Genomic DNA, 6,003 nt, shown 5'->3' with positions numbered 1-6,003 from the left:
GGCCCCCTGGCCGTCACATGACCAAAGGGGCGGAGACCTGGGCGGAGCATCATGTGACCATTTGGCGGCGAGAGCTGATGACGCATGAGCCTGCGCTCGGCGTTTCAGCTACAAGGGAAAGGAGTTAAGCAAGGAGTTGGGGTCTTGTGTGGGAAGTCGGGGTGCAGCCAGACGGATCTAGGTCGGGCAGCCAGGTAAGTCAGAAACGGGGGGTGGTGATGCGGGGGGTGGCGGGAGGTGTCTCCTCCTTCTCGTGCGCTCCGCAGCTGCCCTGAGCTGGGCTCTCTGGACCTGGGCTTTGGGCCTAGTTCTTTTTCACCTTTAGCAGTGAGGCTGCGGCAGTTGACTTACCTTTCCGGGACGTCGTCTCTCCATCCTTCAGCCCAAGTGTGTGGGGAAAAGATCACGAGTTCTTCGTGCGGACTAATCTGGTTTGAGCTTTGAAATCAGGGCCTTGGGCAGCGCGTTTAAGTAAACACTCTGAGCCTCAGTTTCCTTTTCTCGTCTATAAATGGTTGTGAGGATTAGCGATGAGAATGAAGTTTCCGGGCACCAGTTTACGGGCACGGGGAGCCGAAAGGGTGCTTGCCATTACAGTTTTAACTGGCCAAATGTTTACTGACGCCTGTTTAGTGTAAGGAGCGGTTTTATATGCTGGAGAATAAGTCAGAGTTCTAGTTCCTGTGGCTCCCAGGGTGAAGGAGTGGCAGACATACGAGCAAATACTTCTGATAAGCTTTACTGAGTTTTATAATAGAAGTGTGCATGTGATTGTGGTAGGCATAGTGGTAGCAGGAGGCAAGGAATGAGCGGTCGCTTGTGCAGATAAGAGAAGTCTTCGCAAAGAAAGCTGTGTTTTGAAAAAGAAGACACAGCTCTGGCTGAACTTTGATAGGCCTCTGTAGACTTAAGGTGGTCGGCCTAGGGTCTGTAAATTGTTCTGTGTCTACTACTGTGTTGTACAGGAAGATGAGAAGAGGCAACAGTAGAGAAGTGTTTTTACATTAGCTGGTAATTGGTCTTGCTTAGAGAAAAATCTTACAGACCTGCTACGGCCTGAATGTTTGTGTCCCTTCCCCACCCCACATCTGGTACATTGAAATCCTGGCGCCAGTTTCTGGGTTTTAGGAGATGGGGCCTTTTGGAGGTGCCTAGGTCAGGAGGATGGAGTCCTCATGAATGGGGTTAGTGCCATTATAAAAGAGGCTCCAGAGAACTCCCTTCCCTTTCTACCTTGTGAAAACAAAGAGTAAGAAGGCATGGGCTATGACCAGGAGGAGGGCTTTCACCAGAATGTGACCATGCAGGCTCCTTGATCTTGGACTTCCCAGCCTCCAGAATTGTGAGAAATAAATGTCCATTTATAAGGTAACCAATCTGTGGTATTTTATTACAGCAGCCTGAATGGCTTAAGACAAGGCCTGTAAGGGGAGGCACAATAGCATGCTAGGGAAAAACTCAGCAAATACATAACCTTGTTTTATTATTGGAGACCATAGGTACAGGGAACAAAAAGATTGTTGTTACTTGGGGAAGGCTTCAAGAGGAGGTTGATTTAAACCAGGATTTCTCAACCACTGCACTATTGACATTTGAGGACAGGTAATTCTTTGCTGGGGGAGGGGTTTGTCCTATGAATTATGTAGTTTGCTATACTTAGTGGGAGAAATAGGGAAAAGTGTGTCTACTTCATCTTTCCTTTCCATCCATTCTCTTAACTTCTCAGGCTGAATCTTTTCCCTTGAAAAACTCCAGAATTACAGAAGGAAATTTTCTCCAGATCTCTGCAAGTGGAAAGTTTCATTGGAGTAATGTGAATTTTGCATTCAGATAATAAGGATAGCTACCATGTGGTATACACTTTGCATTTTACTGGATTGTATTAATTCTTACATACACTGTGCCTTGGCAGTTTGAGCTGCTATAAAAAAAATACCATAGATTGGTGGCTTACAAAACGGGAATTTATTTCTTGTATTTTTGGAGACTGGAAGTCTGAGATGAGGGTGCTGGCACATTTGGATCTGGGCCCTCGTGACTTGCAGAAGGCCCCTTTCTCACTGTGTCCTTACGTGGTAGAGAGCAAGCAAGCCATGTTGTTTCTTCCTCTTCTAATAAGGACATTAATCTCTTCAGGAGGGCCCCAAGCTCATGCATAACATAATCTGAACCTAAAAGCCACCTTTCTAAGTATTATCCAAATACATTGGGATTAGGGCTTCAACATACATATTTTGGGGAGGACTCAATGATCTCAATGTTCTCCATACTTGTTTGGCCCTAAGGAACATTAGGGTGTTCATAAAAATACACATTCCTCAGAAAGTCCTTAGTAATGCTGTGAGGTAAGTATGATTATTTCCTTTTTTACAAAGGAGCAAACTGAAGATAGAGAAGTTAAACAACTTAACCAAGGCCATACAGCCTTAAAAGGCATGGGCAGGACAGAATTTCCAGGCATCTATGTCCAGTGTCCACTTCCTTAACACTGCTCTGTATTGTTGCTCACAGCATTATAATGATGAAGTTGACGGTAATGTTCATTTCCACTTTTAAAGACTTACCCACTTTATTATACTTGTTAACGCATTCAGTCGTCACAGTAATCCTTGAGGTACACACTAGATCATTCCTATTTTACAGAAGGGAAAAAGTGAAGCATAAAGAGATTAAATAACTTGATTAAAGCCATTCAGTTATTCAAGTGACAACATCAGGCTTTGAACTCAGGAAATCTGGCTCCAGAGGCTGCAAGCTTAATCCCTACTTTATATCGCCTCCATGTTTTACTCTATCATGTAGCTAGCATTTATTTTAGTGTAAGCATGTTTCATGTTACCGTTAAGTAAAATTGAAATTCCAGGTAGATATCCCCTGTTTATACTATGGTTTGCCCCTGTCTTGCTTTCCTCCTAGTTCATAGAAATAGTACACTTTGATAGTGATTTCTCCAGAACTGTGCAGTCCAGGGTAGTAGCTACCAGCCACGTTTGGTTATTTAAAGTTAAATCGGTTAAATAATATTTAAAATTCAGTTCCTCAGTCAAACCACATTTCTGGTAATCGATAGTCATATGTGCCTAGTGTCCACTATATTGGAAAGTGAAGATTATACAACATTTTTGTCATGGCAGAAAGTTCTATTGGACAGCAGTGTTCTAGACAATTTAGAGTAACACCCAAATCAAGACTGACTAGAAAACTGAATACTTGAACCATATCATTTGATCCTTGCAGGACTGTGTTTTATGACTAACAATTGGTGCCGTAACAAGTAAGCCCAAATCTAAATGGCCTTGCTTTTATTTTTGGCTTTGCACAATTCAAGTTTTTATATCTTTCATGTGTGGGGCCTGATTGGTGGGGAGTGTTGCACCAAGCAGTGATATAGTATCCTAGTGATCCTCCATCTTCACTTATAGCCTCTGAGGTCACTGTGCTGCTTGTTTCCAGCTATCAAATGGGAACTATTATTGACAAACTGTGTGGTTTTAATGGACTGAGCCTGGAAATGGCTTATATGGTTGAAGGGGAAATGAGTTTGATGAGCACAGAGCTAGTATATGCCACAAGTATCTTGTTGTTAGCTTACCCTGAGAATAACTTAAGAAACAGTCCTAGGAAGCTTATTATTGCATCTATTGTAAGGCTATTATTGAGGATATCTTTTATGAGTCTTATTATCTCATGTATGATGACCCATGTAACCTTGATTGCCATGGAAAGATTTATTTTTCCAGAGTTCATCTTTACGGAGAACGAGAATCCTATAACTCACTTTTTAATCAGGAAACTCATAGCTGTGTAGAATCCTAAAGAATTCTAATCCTTGCATGATTGCATTCTAATTTTCTCAGGTACTTGATTTTCCCTTTAATCTGTTTTTTGATCCTGATTTTTATGAACTTATATCTTTCCGTCTTACTGCATATGTTTGTAATATATTGTGTAACTGTCTCAACTTATTTGGTGTGGCAGAGTGAGTTTGTAAATGAATACTCTATTTCACCAAACTGCAAATGTTCAAAAATCATCATTGGTTCTTCATTCATATTCATAGTGATATTTTCTCTCTTGGTGTGAAATTTTAATACCACAAAAAGTCCCCCTTGTATCATACTGAGAACCTTTGTCCCATCATCTGGATTTGAACATCTGTAACATTTTGCCATATTGCTTCAGGTCTTGATTTTTAATAAAAATTTAAAAAATAGATAAAGCTGAAAATCCCATTTGACTGCCCTAGGCCCAACTGGACCAATTTTTTACCCTGTATTAAGACTGTCTACACTATGCTCCAAAATATATTACTGAATATTTGTTAATGAATGATTTGAATTGATGAGTTGTGGATGTTTGTCTGTAGTAGATTAACCTGTCAAAAATAGAAATCAGCATCTTAGGCATCTTCTCTGAGTACCCTGTGTCTTTTTTAGTGAGTCTAATGACTGACACAGTAAGGTGCTCCGTACCTGTCCTTTGAATCAGTGAAGTGAATCTAATTTAAAAGAATCAACAATTGAGAAACTACTGTAGTAGTCCCGGTGTGAGATTAAGGTGGTAGCTATGGAGAGGATAGAAATGCCAGAGATCCTGGACAGTTCTCCACAGGGGAAAGTAAGGGCAGGAGGCAGGTCCCAATGCTACTTAATTGTGCAGTGTGTGCTTGTCCACAGTGAGATGCCCCTTCCATCTTAAAAGATGATAAACCTGAGTTCTCAGAGGCTAAAGCAATCTGCCCATGGTTACTCAAGAGTTAAGTGGCAGGGCCTGAATTCAAGCACTGTCTGTATGATTCTAAGAAAGTACCTTCTTTCTGCTAACTTGTACAGACTGAAGAACCACCTTCCCATCCCTCTAAGCCTGTGTGATTTCTCCCCACTTTTCTAACTGGTGTCAGTGGATTGAATTTCAGGTAGCTTCTGAATTAAGCAAAGATGGCTCTTTGTAGGGAGCTTTACTAAGTGGTCCAAAGCTTAAAGATTTGGTAGTTGAAGATACAGATTAGCGAGTGTTTAATACGAAGGTAATAACTGAAACTGTTATAGTGGATAAGCTACCAGAAGATAAGAATTTATAGGGAAACTCTGCTTTTACTGAAAACAGAATCTGGGATATCCCCAAGTGTTTAAATCTGTTAGAACCCAGAGGACCATCAGGGATACACACACACACACACTATATATATATACATATATATATATATATATGTGTATATATATACATACATACATATTCATATATTTTTTTAGTTTTCAGCATTCAATATGTATATATGTCAGATGAGTTAAAAATTACAGGTTTTTGAAGTTTTCCCTTGTTAAACCATTTTACTATGGCTATTTTCATTTTTTAGAAAAATGAATCACCTACTTTTCCTAACCCATTTATATTTCAGCTTTTTAAGACCACTGCTGTTGTTGAATTATTCAGAGAACTAAGGAATATTTTCGAAGAGAGTATTCTGCCTCTCTTGAATAATGAAGACAGTTACCTTTCCCATGTTGTGAGTGCATCTGTTTGCTGGCCCAGATGAGGGCACAAATGCTTCAGTGCCCCTTCAAGGGATATAGATTGTAGATAATAGTGTGTCATTTGTGGGATATTGGGTACATTCATAGGAACATTTACCGCAGTTTATTTTCTTATGTAGTTATTACTTGGACTCATAAATCTTATTTCATTGTGTTTGAAAACTTAGGTAATAATTTCAAGATGCCAGGACGTTCCAGTTCAAATTCATGTTCAACTGGTTTTATATCCTTCAGTGGTATAGAATCTGCTCTCTCCTCGTTGAAAAATTTCCAATCCTGTATCACCTTCGGAATGGACACAGCCTCTAGTGTTGCTCTGGATCTAGTCGAAACTCAAAGTAAGTAATAATTAAAACATTCTTTTGTGTCTACTTTGAGGTGACCTTGTGTGGAGGCATTACTCTGGGGATGTGAGATACTGCTTCCCTTAGGAGTGTCCTTGAGACAGTTGTTTAATCCCTCTGGGCAT

This window comes from Manis pentadactyla, chromosome 3 (assembly GCF_030020395.1).
Source record: "Manis pentadactyla isolate mManPen7 chromosome 3, mManPen7.hap1, whole genome shotgun sequence".
Lineage (NCBI taxonomy): Eukaryota > Metazoa > Chordata > Mammalia > Pholidota > Manidae > Manis > Manis pentadactyla.
Note: the sequence above shows the minus strand (reverse complement) of the source record.